The following is a 12560-nucleotide window of genomic DNA, read 5'->3' as shown; positions in this document are numbered from 1 at the left end:
GAAAGGACACTGCACGGTACAGACCTCTTCTCATCAAGCATTTGTTGACGCTGGGGCCCAGGTCAATGTGACTGACCCCTGCTATGGTACTGACTTCCATTCAAGAACAGCAGCACCAGGAAAAACGTTTGGTATTGACAATGCCAGAGACCTATGCAGCATCCTGGGACATACTCTGCATCTTGGTATTGGACTCCCTGATAGTACAGGAGACAGGTTGGCTGGTACCAATGGCTGTCCAGGGTATACCCAACATGAAGTCCCTGGTACTGATATCTCCAGAGCGACATCCCTGGACCTTGGCACCACTGGCACTATACCACCGTGGTTGTGTGACTCAGGGTCCTCCTCAGAGCCTGATGTAGGCTCTTATGCCCCTCGCTCCTGTGACAGAAGGTGTCACTTCCCTTCTCCTTCATCAAGAGAGTTCCAATACCCTGGTACCCACCAGATGTCCAGAGACAAGGACCCTTGGAGCAGTCGTGGCCCTACTAGAACCTGTGGTGCATGCCTCCCGTTTCCAGATTCTCCACCTTTCAGAACTTCTAGCAGACAACATGTTAGCATACGTGAGGCAGTCCAGGAGTTTTTCCATTAGTAGTGATGTTAGCAAGCAAAACCTCAAGGCCTGAAGATGTCAGGATCTTAAGAAGGGCAGTCGGGACCAAGGTTCCAGTCCAGGGCCCATTCCAAGGGTAAGAGTCTGAGTCAGATTTCAGGATCTGGGTCAGGAAGCAAAGTACAAATCAAGCCAAGGTTGAAGCCAGGAGTTCAGGAGCAGTATAGTCATGACAACTGTAGGAGATTTGTGGTTTGCCTGTAATTTTCCTGGAATGCCTCTGGGGTTTATATGGGTGGGGAGCCTATGAGGAGCCATGAGGATGCTGCCTGTTAGTCCCCTTCAGGTGGGACTTCCCATGGTTTGTGTCCATAGCAGATTATGGGCAGTGGAGCGCAAGCTGGTTGCAGTGGCTTCTGGGTAGCGGCATGAAGATGTTAGCTGCATGGCAGCTCTGCAGGCCTGTGTTCTAGACTCAAAGGGCCTTACGTTACCTCTTCCTGGGGTGCCCTCCGATAGCCAACCTAGGTTTGTCTGGATGAAAAGCATGGAAGGCTGCCACAAGGTCAGGGAGGAGATTTGGGATGCAGACTCGTAGGATCACATATTGTGACAATAGCCCTCCCAGTCTGTGAGGTTCCCAGAGGGAATCACATATAATTTTTAAGTCCCGTATCTCATGGCCCTTACATTCGTTGTGTCCTTCGATCTATACCGGAGTGGGCAATGGTTGAGCCAGGTGAGCAAAAGTGTTGTTGATATAGGGTTTTAGTAAGGATATATAAAACACTGGGGGTATTTTGGGGGATGTGGGTAACTGAAGCTTTATGGTCACTGGTCAGTGTTGTAAGCAAACTCTGCTTGGGGTAGGAGGCTTGACCAGTTGCGCTGCTTCACAAATCTCCACCAGAACAAATATTGTTCTAACATTTGATTTGCTTGTTCATACTGACCATCTGTTGGTGATAGGTGGTGGATGTGTAAGTGCAGACCCAGAGCAATCATAGGGTTTTGCGCCAAAACAATGACACAAACTGCAGACCCTGATCAGTTGTGACTTGCTCTAGGAGTCCATGGAGATGGATGTCATGAGTCACCAGGAGCTGAGCCTTTTGTTCTGCAGAGGGCAGGTGTGCAGTAGAGATGAAGTGGGCCATTTTTATCAACTGGTCAACCATAGCCAGGACTGCAGTTTCTCAGCTAGACATGGGGAGCTTGACCATGAAGTTAAGGGTAATGGCCGCTCAGGGACTAGACAGGGTCTTGGAAGTCATTAGGGCGCCGAGCTGTTTCGAGCCTGGCTTCTTGATGCAGGCGCATGTCTCACAGGAATCAACATATGTGTAGATTTTGTGCACATTGAGGGCCAATAGAAGGAGTGGGTGGACAAATGGAGGGTCTTGAAGTGCCCCAGATGGCTTGCTAATAGTGAGTAATGACGGAGCCTTAGTACCTCTAACTGGGTGGCTGGTGGGACATACAAGCGGCACTTGACATAGAGCAAGCCATCCTGGACCTGGCTTGCCGTCTCGACCCCCTTGGGAGGAGGCTCCTTCTCTGTAGCTGAGCAGATTGGTAACATGAGGTCTTGGGGAATCATGGTATTTAGGAAGTTCCAGGACATAAGAATATATTTGGGGGAGGAGGGTGCGTGTTTCTGGCTGAGTTAAGATATTCCCCTATTTGGTTGGGACAAGGTAACAACAGTCTTGTTCTGGGCCCCAGGTGGGATGTGATGGTGAATTGAAGCATGTGAAGAACAGGGTTCAGCAAATCTTCCTCTCGTTCAGTGCTTTGGCTTTGGCTCAGTGGAGATATTCAAAGTTTTTGTGATCCGTGTATACCTGTACTGGTACTGAGCACTCTCCAGTTAGTGGTGCCACTCTTCAAAGGCTGCTTTTATGGTTAAAAGCTCCTCATCTAGAATTTCTTAAATCTGTTTGGCTGGAGTGAGCTTCTGTGAATAGTAGGCACAAAGGTGGAGGTGCTTTTGTGGACCACGTCTTTGAGAGAATATGGCCCCAATTGCCACATTAGAGGCATCAGTCTCAATGATCAAGGGTTGTGCTGAGTTGGGATGGACCATAATTGAGGTGCTGGTAAAGGTAATCTTGAGCCAGTCCAGTGCTCATTGGGCCTATGGGAACGAGTGAAGGTGGTGTTTTTGTGGGGAAGTGCTGTCAGGGGTTGATTTGGCCTGAAAACTCAGAGATGAACATTCAATAAAAACAAACCCCAGGAAGTGTTGTAGCTCTTCGATGTTTTGGGGGTGTACCCAGGTCTGAACCACCTGTGCCTTCTTGGGGTCCATTTGGAGGCCATTAGGGGACAGGACGTAGCCAAGGAATTCCATGGAGCACTGGTCAAAGCTGCACTTTTCCAGCTTTGCCTAAAGGCCATGTTGATGGAGCCGTTCCAGGACTGACCGAACATGCTGGGTGTGGTGTTCAGGATCCTCGGAAAAGATGAGGATATATCGAGGTAGACTATGCTATACTGGGTTAGGATGTCATAGAAGACCTCATTTATGGTTTGCTGGAATGTTTCTGGGGCATTTGTGAAGCCAGATGGCATTACCAGGGGCCGTTCTGGGTTTGAAAAAGCTGTCTTCCACTTATCCCTGGCTCAGATCCGAACCAGGTTATAGGCCCCTGCAGGTTGAGTTTTACAAATACATGGTCCAGTAGTTCCAGGATGAGTGGAAGGGGGCACTGATTCCTGAGGGTAACCTAGTGTAGGTTTTGGTAATACATGCATAGGTGCTGGGTTCCATCTTTCTTTTTAACAAACAGAACTGGGGCCCCAGCAAGAGAGGTAGATGGCCATATGAAACCCTTGGGCAGATTCTCTTGGAGAGAGGAACGCAGGGTAGCTATCTGAGGTTCCAACATCGCGTCAATACGGCTGAATGGCACCTTGGCTCCCGGGTGCAGCTCGATTGGGCAGTCATAATCCTGGTGTGGTGTGGTAGTAGGGTGTCAGCATACTTCTCGAAGACATCACCGTAGTTGCTGTACTTGTGGCAGTGCTGGAGTCAACTCTGATGGTATTTCACCTGACCCACAGGCAGGATCAGGTGGAGGGTATGCATTGGTTCTGAGGTTTGTCAGACAGTATGTGTTGGCAGACTTGCTTGAAAAACTTGGAGCAGAAGCTAACTTGGTGCTCATCCCAAAGGACCGTGAGCCAGCAGCGGTGAAATGACCAGGGTTATGGGGAAGAACCTCCCGATGGTCCCAAATGGCAACTTCACGCCACTGTCTCCTGTGTCACTGGCCCCAATGACAGGAGTGAGCCATATATAGTTTCTACTGGGTTGGGGACAGTCTTTGGTTGAACTGGAATACCCAGGGCTTAGGCCGTATCAGTATCTATGAAGTTGTCCATTGCCTGGAATCCACGAGTGGCCGCTGTGGCAGAATTTGGTAAGGCTCCCCTGGTACATGGAGGCAGACTTGGACTCACCATGCCTGGGGCATGCCTTAGCAAGGAGTGGGGGAGGGGGTCATTATGTCAGGCTTACCCAGGCCAACTCCCTCTACCAGGCCTGGGTGTGGTTGCTTCCTGAACTGTGTTGTGCTAGAGCTCGGGGTGGACAGTTGGCAAAAGTTCGGCTGATCCTCCACAGTAGAAACACAAGCTGTGACAGTGCCGTTTTTCCTCAGGGGTCACATGGTGGCGGGCAGTATCCTGCTGCATGGGTTCAGAGTCTGGGTTGAGATTGGTACTGAGGGTCACTGGTCAGGTAGTAGCACAGACCCCTTCTTTTCCTCATATTGCTTGCTGAGCCTATTGTCAGTGTGGATGACAAGGTTGATGAAGGCCTCCACAGGCTAGCTCATCCTTAATCTCCTCACATAGTCCCCACTGGAACTGGTAGAGCTGGGCCAATTGGTTCCACTCAGGGTCGGAGACTAGTCACCAAGAGTGGGCGATGCCATGCTGTCTGGAGTGGCTCACGTTTGTGAGCACCTACCTTCTGGGAGACTATCAGAAAAAAGGGCTGATAACCTAAACTGGTGGTATCTTCTATAATTAGATTTTACCAAGTCACTAACAAATGTGAACTCCTGAATCACTATACCGGTCTTACCATGGAGTCACAAACAATTCCCTTAGACTCTCCAGTCTGTCTTCCCACCCAGAGAAACAGGACTTTGTGATAAAAGGTCATTTATATCAAAAATTACACCACATTCAGGTTGCTCCCAGTCCCAAGAGACCAGTCACTTACCCCAGATCAGTTGGTACCCTAGATTTTACACCAAAGACAATGATGGTAGCTAATTCTATAGTAAATTAACTATAGATCTATTAGCTAACAAAAGGAAATGAGAGATATTGAGAGTTTGAAGCCGGTAAAATATATGTATAGGTGAGTCACAGTCTATAATTCCAAATGGTAGCAAAGATGTAGTAATCTGCCAGTTTCCCAGAAGTCTCTCAGGACTACCCAGAATGACTCTGGGAATCTCCGTCTTCTCGTTCTGTTGTTCCACCCTGTTAGAATCCAAACAGTTCAGAGTTGAAGGATCTTTCCTTGAATCCAGTACTTATAGCTTCTTGTTACAGAAAACAAGCTGAGAGGGTCACTACTCACATGGGCTCTTCCTTTGATGATGAAGAGTCAGGAATACATTGCAAATAGTTTCGCTACTGATTTTACAACACTGTTCACTACAACCTTGTTTGTCTGGGACCAAGCTTAGAAGGAGTTGCCCAGTATTGCAGAAGTCCCAAACCACATTTGTGTGCATCAGTTTTCTCATTGGCATTAATCAATGAAGAGGAATTGAGGTGAGGTTACAAGTGTCTTTGATCCAACAAATCAGAACACACTTTTGCAAAGTAATAGCATTATTATTTGCTTTGAAACCTATGTTAGATGTTTCTAAAGGTAAATATCCATACCAAGTAGGTAGACACCTTAGTTTAAAGGGCACAAAGCTTCAAACAAAGCCTTGGACTGTCCTTTAAGGAGAGCAGAACCAGTAGCAGCATGGCTTAATCACAACACCCTTTTTCTGTTTAAATGACAAGGGAGGGACTAGCTTAATCCTGGAGGGTAATTTACACCTTGAGTATAATATTAATATGTAACCTGTGTATGGATTTAATTGCATATTCTAGTTATCTTCTGTCACCAATATTCTTGTATAAGTGTCTTGATTAATCATCAGTCTCAATGTTGCATTATGTAAGTTCTGTGATAAAACTCCTCCCAATCCTCTTGGCCTTTTCATTTTTATAACCTTTCTATTAATTTAATTCCTTATATAAATATGAAATCACCCTGTACTCAGGCCTTGGCAAAGAAATATTTTTTTTCCAAAGGAGAAAGCAGAGCAATGTTTAGCTAAAAAAAAAAACCTGACTGTATTACTAATGGTATGATTGGAGATAGCTAGAAAAAAATATTTACTTGAAATGTCAGTGTTCACAGCTGTTCAAAGAAAAAAGCCACACGCTCCAAAAAACATCAGCCAAAGAAGCTGCACCTTTAGTCGGCCAATCATTTTACAAAATGTTTACTTTTCTAGTAGAAAAGATGAATTGTGAGGTATGGGACTTAAGGGATAATTCAGCTACTTCTCAAAGAGCAGGAAAAGAAAATAGTTAATTCACATGGAGGAAGGACAAAAAAACCCTTGCTTCTTCAAACAGCAAAAAAACAGCAGACATTAGTCAATGCCATGTTTTCAAACAGTCTCTGAAGAGCATCAGAGAAACTCAAGAATTGCAATGAAAATAAGGGAGATTTGTGAAGGTGTGAAGAACATTATGGAGTTAAAGTCCTGACCCATAAGTAGGTGGGAAACAAGATACCACAAAAAGGAAAACATGTTAAAAAATCTGTACTATTGGGTGTATAAACATAATATCATCTATTATAAAATTCCACAGGCTTTTATGCTATGTTCTTCTTTGACACAGTATGAACGCTACATTAAACTGAGCACCTGTGAAAGGAGATAAGTGGACCCTCAAATGTATAGGATAGGGTGAAAACCTAGTCTTGACCATCCAGTCCAGCTGGAAACACTGCAGTACATATGAAGAAACATTTCTGTTGTGCATAATAGGCCCACTGTCATGAAAACCGTAAACATTTTTCCCATCTGTATAAATATACAACAGTAGGCCTTGGACAGAATCTGCTTTGTCTTTTAATTCACACAGCCTGCCTTCAGTAACAAAGAACTACTTTGCATATATTATTTAATATTTTTAATGCAGTAGCAGCCACAGGCCATGACCAAGATGGGGACCACATAGTAGGCACTGTACAATCTCATACCAAAACCTAATCTTTGCATGAAGAAATTACAGTCTGAGAGAGACAATGTATGAAGGGTGCAGAAAAGATACCACGAAATATGAAAAAGGAGCCTCTAATAAATTTGGTCCACAAAGAGGTGTGTCGATTTGTTATGAATGTAGCTATGTCGGAAGGGAGGCCCAGGCCCTTTGGAAGCAAGGATTGAAAAGCAGAAAACAAACAGTAAGTCTCCTTTTCCCAAGCAGTCTAATAATCTGAACCAGTGTTTCTTCATCATTTTAGGTTGGCAGCCCCTTATTTGGAGTCAAAAGTTTTTGCAACCCCCTCTTACTTTTTTTTTTTTAGTAAATGCAAGATGAGTATCAGTAACAATAATTTGTGTGTTTGTTTTGAGAGCTTGACAGAGAATACGTCACCTTAAAGAGTAAGGATGTGAGAGGAGTGAAATTTTCTTTGCTTTAGAGCATAATTTCAATGCCTTGCAACAACCCTGAGCATCTTTCATGTTCCCTCCCAAGGGATCACTACCAACCTAGAAACAGGGTTCTAGAAGTCATCCTTTGATCTTCATTTTTGAATCTGATCTGTCCTTACATCAAAGTTCTTTCCATTATTAATACAGTACTGTATCTTGGGTAGAGATCCTAAGTCTTCTAGCTACCACACTTTTTCCTCGATTTGACCCAGTAAACTTACTGTACCTAGCCCATAGCACATTTGCAGCCTGGCATAGAATCATAGAAATGTAGGGCAGGAAGGGACCTCGAGAAGTCATCAAGTCTAGTCCCTTGCACTGTGGCAGGACCAAGTAAACCTAGACCATCCCTGCCAGGTGTTTGTCTAACTTGTTTTTAAAAGCTTTGAATGAGTGGAACACCATGACCTCCTTTGGAAGCCTATTCCAGAGCTTAACTATCCTTATAGTTAGAATGCTTTTCCTAATATCTAACCTAAATCTCCCATGCTGCAGATTAAGCCCATTATTTCTTGTCCTACCTTCAGTGGACATGGAGGACAATTGAGCACCACCCTCTTTATAGCAGCCCGTAGCATATTGGAAGACTGTGACTGGGTACCCCCTCAGTCTTGTTTCTCAAGACTAAGCATGCTCAGTTTTTTAAAGCTTTCCTCATAAGTCAGGTTTTCAAAACCTTTTATCATTTTTGTTACTCTCCTCTGGACTCTTTCCAGTTTGTCCCTATCTTTCCTAATTTGTGGTTCCCAGAATTGGACACTACTCCAGCTGGGGCCTCACCACTGCTGAATAGAGCAGGACAATTGCCCCTCATGTCTTACATACAACCCTTCTGTTAATAAACCCAAGAATCATATTGGCCTATTTTGCAGCTGCAGCACACTGATGGCTCATATTCAGTTTGTGGTCCACTATAACCCCCAGATCCTTTTCAGCGCATTAGCACCTAGACAGTTATTTCCCATTTTGTAGTAGTGCATTTGTTTTTCCTTCCTAAGTGAAGTGCTTTGCACTTGTCTTTATTGAATTTCATCTTGTTGAATTCAGACGAAGTCTCCAGTTTGTCAAGGTCATTTTGAATTTAAAACTGTCTTCTAAAGTGCTTGCAACCCCTCCCAGCTTGGTGTCGTCTCCAGATTCTATAAGCATATTCTTTACTCCATTATCCAAGTCATTAATGAACATATTGAATAATACTGGACCTAGGACTGAGCCCTGCAGAACTCCACTAGGTACGTCCTCCCAAATTGACAGAAAACCATTGATAACTACTCTTTGAGTACGGTCTTTCAACTAGTTGTGCACCCACTGTGACATACCAGGTACAATCCAGACTAATGAGCAGCTGTGTCAACCCTGCTGTGCAACCTTGGGTGCCTTATAGCGCCTTGCTGAAGTAGCTCCCACATGGACCACTAACAGACAGCCTTCCAGCATACAAGTCTCACCCTATGTAACTGCAGCCTGCCAGCCATACTTGGGTTATACTCTAGCTCTCACAGGCCTTGGCTATGTGGCTGGGTGACCCCAATACACCCCTAATCTCAGATTTTCCCCTAGAAACATAAATCCTGTACTGTCCAGGAGAGGGCTCACGAGATTTTGTTATTCCATTAAGGGAATAATATGACAACTTGTCACCCCAAATAGAGTTACCTGGACACTTCAACTTGAGCACACTGGATTAGATAAAACAGTAAAAACGAGAGATTTTAAGTGAGTATAAATTACAGGCATAAAAGTCAGAAATGGTTACAAGAAAAATAAAGATAAGATGTTTACTAATCCCTAATTTAAACTGTATCAGATTCAAGCACATTGTGTCACCACATGCTTTCAGAAGTCTTACTAACCAAACCCTGTAGGTCAGGACACCTTCCCCAGTGTCCAACAGATACTTCCTTTGTCATTTCAGGTGCAGTGAATACTATAGGCAGAGAGAGAGGGGAGCCTTGAGGTGTTTGTCCCTCCTTTTTATTGTTTCAGACTCTCTTTTGCAAAACATTTCCAGCTGGGCACTAGGAGACAAAGAGTCTATGATATTCTTTATAACTCTGTTATCCTCCAGGTGCTTTCAAATTGATTGCTTAATAATTTGCTTCAGTATCTTTCTAGGTATGGAAGTTAGGCTGACTGGTCAATAATTCCCAGGGTTCTCCTTGTTCCCCTTTTTAAATATAGGTACTTTGCTCGCTCTTCTTCAGTCTTCTGGGACCTCTCCTGTCCTCCAGGAATTCTCAAAGATAATTGCTAATGCCCTGAGATTGCTTCACTTAGTTCCTTAAGTACCCTAGGATGAATTTCATCAGTTCTTGCTGACTTGAAAACATCTAGCTTACCTAAATGTTCCTTAACTGTTCTTTCCCTATTTTGGCTTGCATTCCTTCCCCCTGGTTGCTAATGTTAATTGTGTTGAGTATCTGGTTATCATTAACCTTTTTAGTGAAGACTGACACAAAACAGTCATTAAGTACTTCCGCTTTCTTGATGTCATCAGTTTTTAGTTCTCCTTCCCCTCTAAGTAGAGGAACTACACTTTCCATATGATGGTTTGTGTAAAACCAAAAAGATTAGATACCCCTATTTTTAATGTAGAGTAGCACCCTGTGGTGCTCCCCAGAACTTTAAAATGGAGATGCTTCCTGGAGGACTAAGGGTGAAATCCTGGCCCCATTGAATATGTCCCAGAAATTCTCTCTTACTTAACAGCCTTTCACTCCAGTCAGAATTCAGCATTTCTTTCTTGGACATGTAGTATTCAGAGACTTTAAGTCTACATGAAAGATGATCGTTTTTAGAATTTCACTTTAGGCACCCTTTTGGTTAATAATCAAACTCTTGCAAATCACAGAATTTCTCTAATGGAAAAGTAAAAATTGTAATAATTTTAAAGATGATTTTACCATTGGATAATTTGTAATTCATGTTCCCATTTGCCCTGTTGACTTTGCTTTCCTAGTCTGGTATCTCTCTTCGAGACTTTTGCTAAGGAAGTACTGCTTCATGCCATTTATGCTAATTATACATACATGTGGTTACTTATTTATTATCTCTCCATTAATTTCAGAGAAAATTTGCTCACTTTAAAAGTAAACTGTGTTTTTCTAACTTCTAGCCATGTAAGCTCATCTTGCAATCTAAAAGTCAAACTGTGTTCTTTCTGGTTCAACGACTCATGCATCATCACCAGTATGAAAGATGCTCCAGATCAAGCTGTGCCCTTTTTTTCACCTCTGAAACTCCATTGATTTCAATGGGACTGCACAAATCTAATTGAGGGCAGAATATGTCCATGAAATTAGAAGTTAGTTAACTATTCTTTTGGTGATGCATGAGCCAGAGTAGAATCTATCTTCCTCTCATAATTGTACAGGCTCTATAGTGCTAAGAGTTAAAAATACTGTGACAGAAACTGATTTGCCACTAAAGCAAACATATGACTCAGTACACACTCCTAACCCCTTGACCTCAATCCAGAGCCTCCTCCTGCATCCCAAAGCCCTCATCCCCAGCCCCAACCCAGAGCCTGCACCCCCAGCTGGAGTGCTCACCCCCTCCCACACCCAACCCCCCTGCCCCAGCCTGGAGCCCCCTCCTGCACCCTGAACCCCTCATTTCTGGCCCCACCCCAAAGCCTAGGGGAATCCTCAAGCTTCCGTGCCCCCCTGCAGGGCTGTTTGTGGCCTGAGACTGATTTTTTCTGTGAGTCAGTGGGCCCTGATAGTCCGGGGTGGAGAACCTTCTTTCTATGTCATACAGGTCAGATTAGATCAGTGGTTCTGAAGCTATTTACCATTGTGGGCCGCATACGTAGCTCTCCATGTGTTACGTGGGCTGCGTCCACTTGATATATATGCCATCTGTGTGGCCCTGGAGATGTCACGTGGGCTGCAGCTGTGTGCTGATTGGGCTGAAAGCAGCCTGTTGTCTACAGGTTGAGAACCATTGAACTAGATGATCGTTGTGGTTCCTTGTGTCCTTTAATCTACAAACTGACATCAGTGTTACTAGCATGCATGCAGGTGTCTGCAGGATCTGGACCTTGAACATATTCTGCTCCAGTGAAAATAAGGAAAATGACACAACATGAAGGGCTTGAAACTGTGAAAAAGCCAACAAGGTGTTGTCTGAAAATACTGAGAACTGTGATTAGCACATACAATGGTTGCCAGCTATTGAATTTATTTTAAAAGGCTAAAGATGAGTATAGTGATGGTCCTCACCCCTGGAGTGCTCCCAGTGGTGTGGTGAAGCATCGCAATTATGACTCTGCCTCAGTTTTCCCCAGTGGGCTTCGATAAATCCAGTGAGGCTTATGTATATTGAACAGTACACCATCAAAGGTCTAGTTTATTTTACTTAAAAGTGGAACATTATACAAATAGGCGTTCACTCCAGCATCTTTAGCTGTAGGGGGAGAGGGCTGAGTTAACTTTAGTCCATCAACCCCACTTACATCTAGGTCTGCTACCCTCAAGGCCCACTTGACATGGAACCCTCTTCTAGAGCCAGGGCCTCTTTTCATGAGCTAAGGAAGTGGTTCTCCACTTGGGTCAGGGTCCCCCATGGAGGTCAAACTGCAATGATCCTTCCTTAGGACAGCATATAATTCCTCTTATCTGGGGCTTCTCTTGCTATCTGGTGAAATTCTTCCACAAGGGACAGGTTCTGCTTTGACTTGGCACTCATAGCTCTTCCCTTTTGGAGCCTCTCCCACTTAGGAACATTCTTCCTTAGTTTCCTTTCCTGGTGAGCCCCATCACTTTGGGATCTTTCTCATTCTGGGGACTATTCCTCTCACCGGAAGTTTCTGTTCTCTAGTCTGTACTGTGAGTAGCTGCCTTTTATCATGCCCAGGTGCTTCACTGCCTAATTAACTGCCCCAGTGAGATAACTAATCCCATGAACCTGAATTGCCGAATTCCCCTTTATGAAGTCTGTCAGAGGTGGGCTGAGCCCCTGACCCCTTCAGAAGGCCAAGTACCCTGTGAGAGTGAGGAACTAGATTTTTTTGATAGCGTTACTTAAAAAAATAATGTTTTACTTCATTTTGGGGCCATATATAATAGCTTTGAACAAAGACTAGTACATAGACAATGGGTATCTTGTTTTAATGTTTATTCTGGAATTGTCATGGGGGGGGGGGTATTCCTTTAATCACGATTGATTCTATGTAATACCATATAATATTAGAAATGGCAAGCTCAGATCACCAGAATATGGAGCACATCAGATAATTAAGAGAT

At 44.1% G+C, this 12560-nt stretch overlaps 1 protein-coding gene across 4 annotated transcripts in view; it reads left to right on the top strand.

The window, feature by feature from the left end:
* Positions 1-12560, top strand: part of CC2D2A (coiled-coil and C2 domain containing 2A) — a 131548-nt gene that overhangs the window by 6187 nt on the left and 112801 nt on the right. The window lies entirely within an intron of this gene.

This window comes from Eretmochelys imbricata, chromosome 4 (genome assembly GCF_965152235.1).
Source record: "Eretmochelys imbricata isolate rEreImb1 chromosome 4, rEreImb1.hap1, whole genome shotgun sequence".
Classification (NCBI taxonomy): Eukaryota; Metazoa; Chordata; order Testudines; family Cheloniidae; genus Eretmochelys; species Eretmochelys imbricata.
This window is presented reverse-complemented; position numbering and strand designations above follow the sequence as displayed.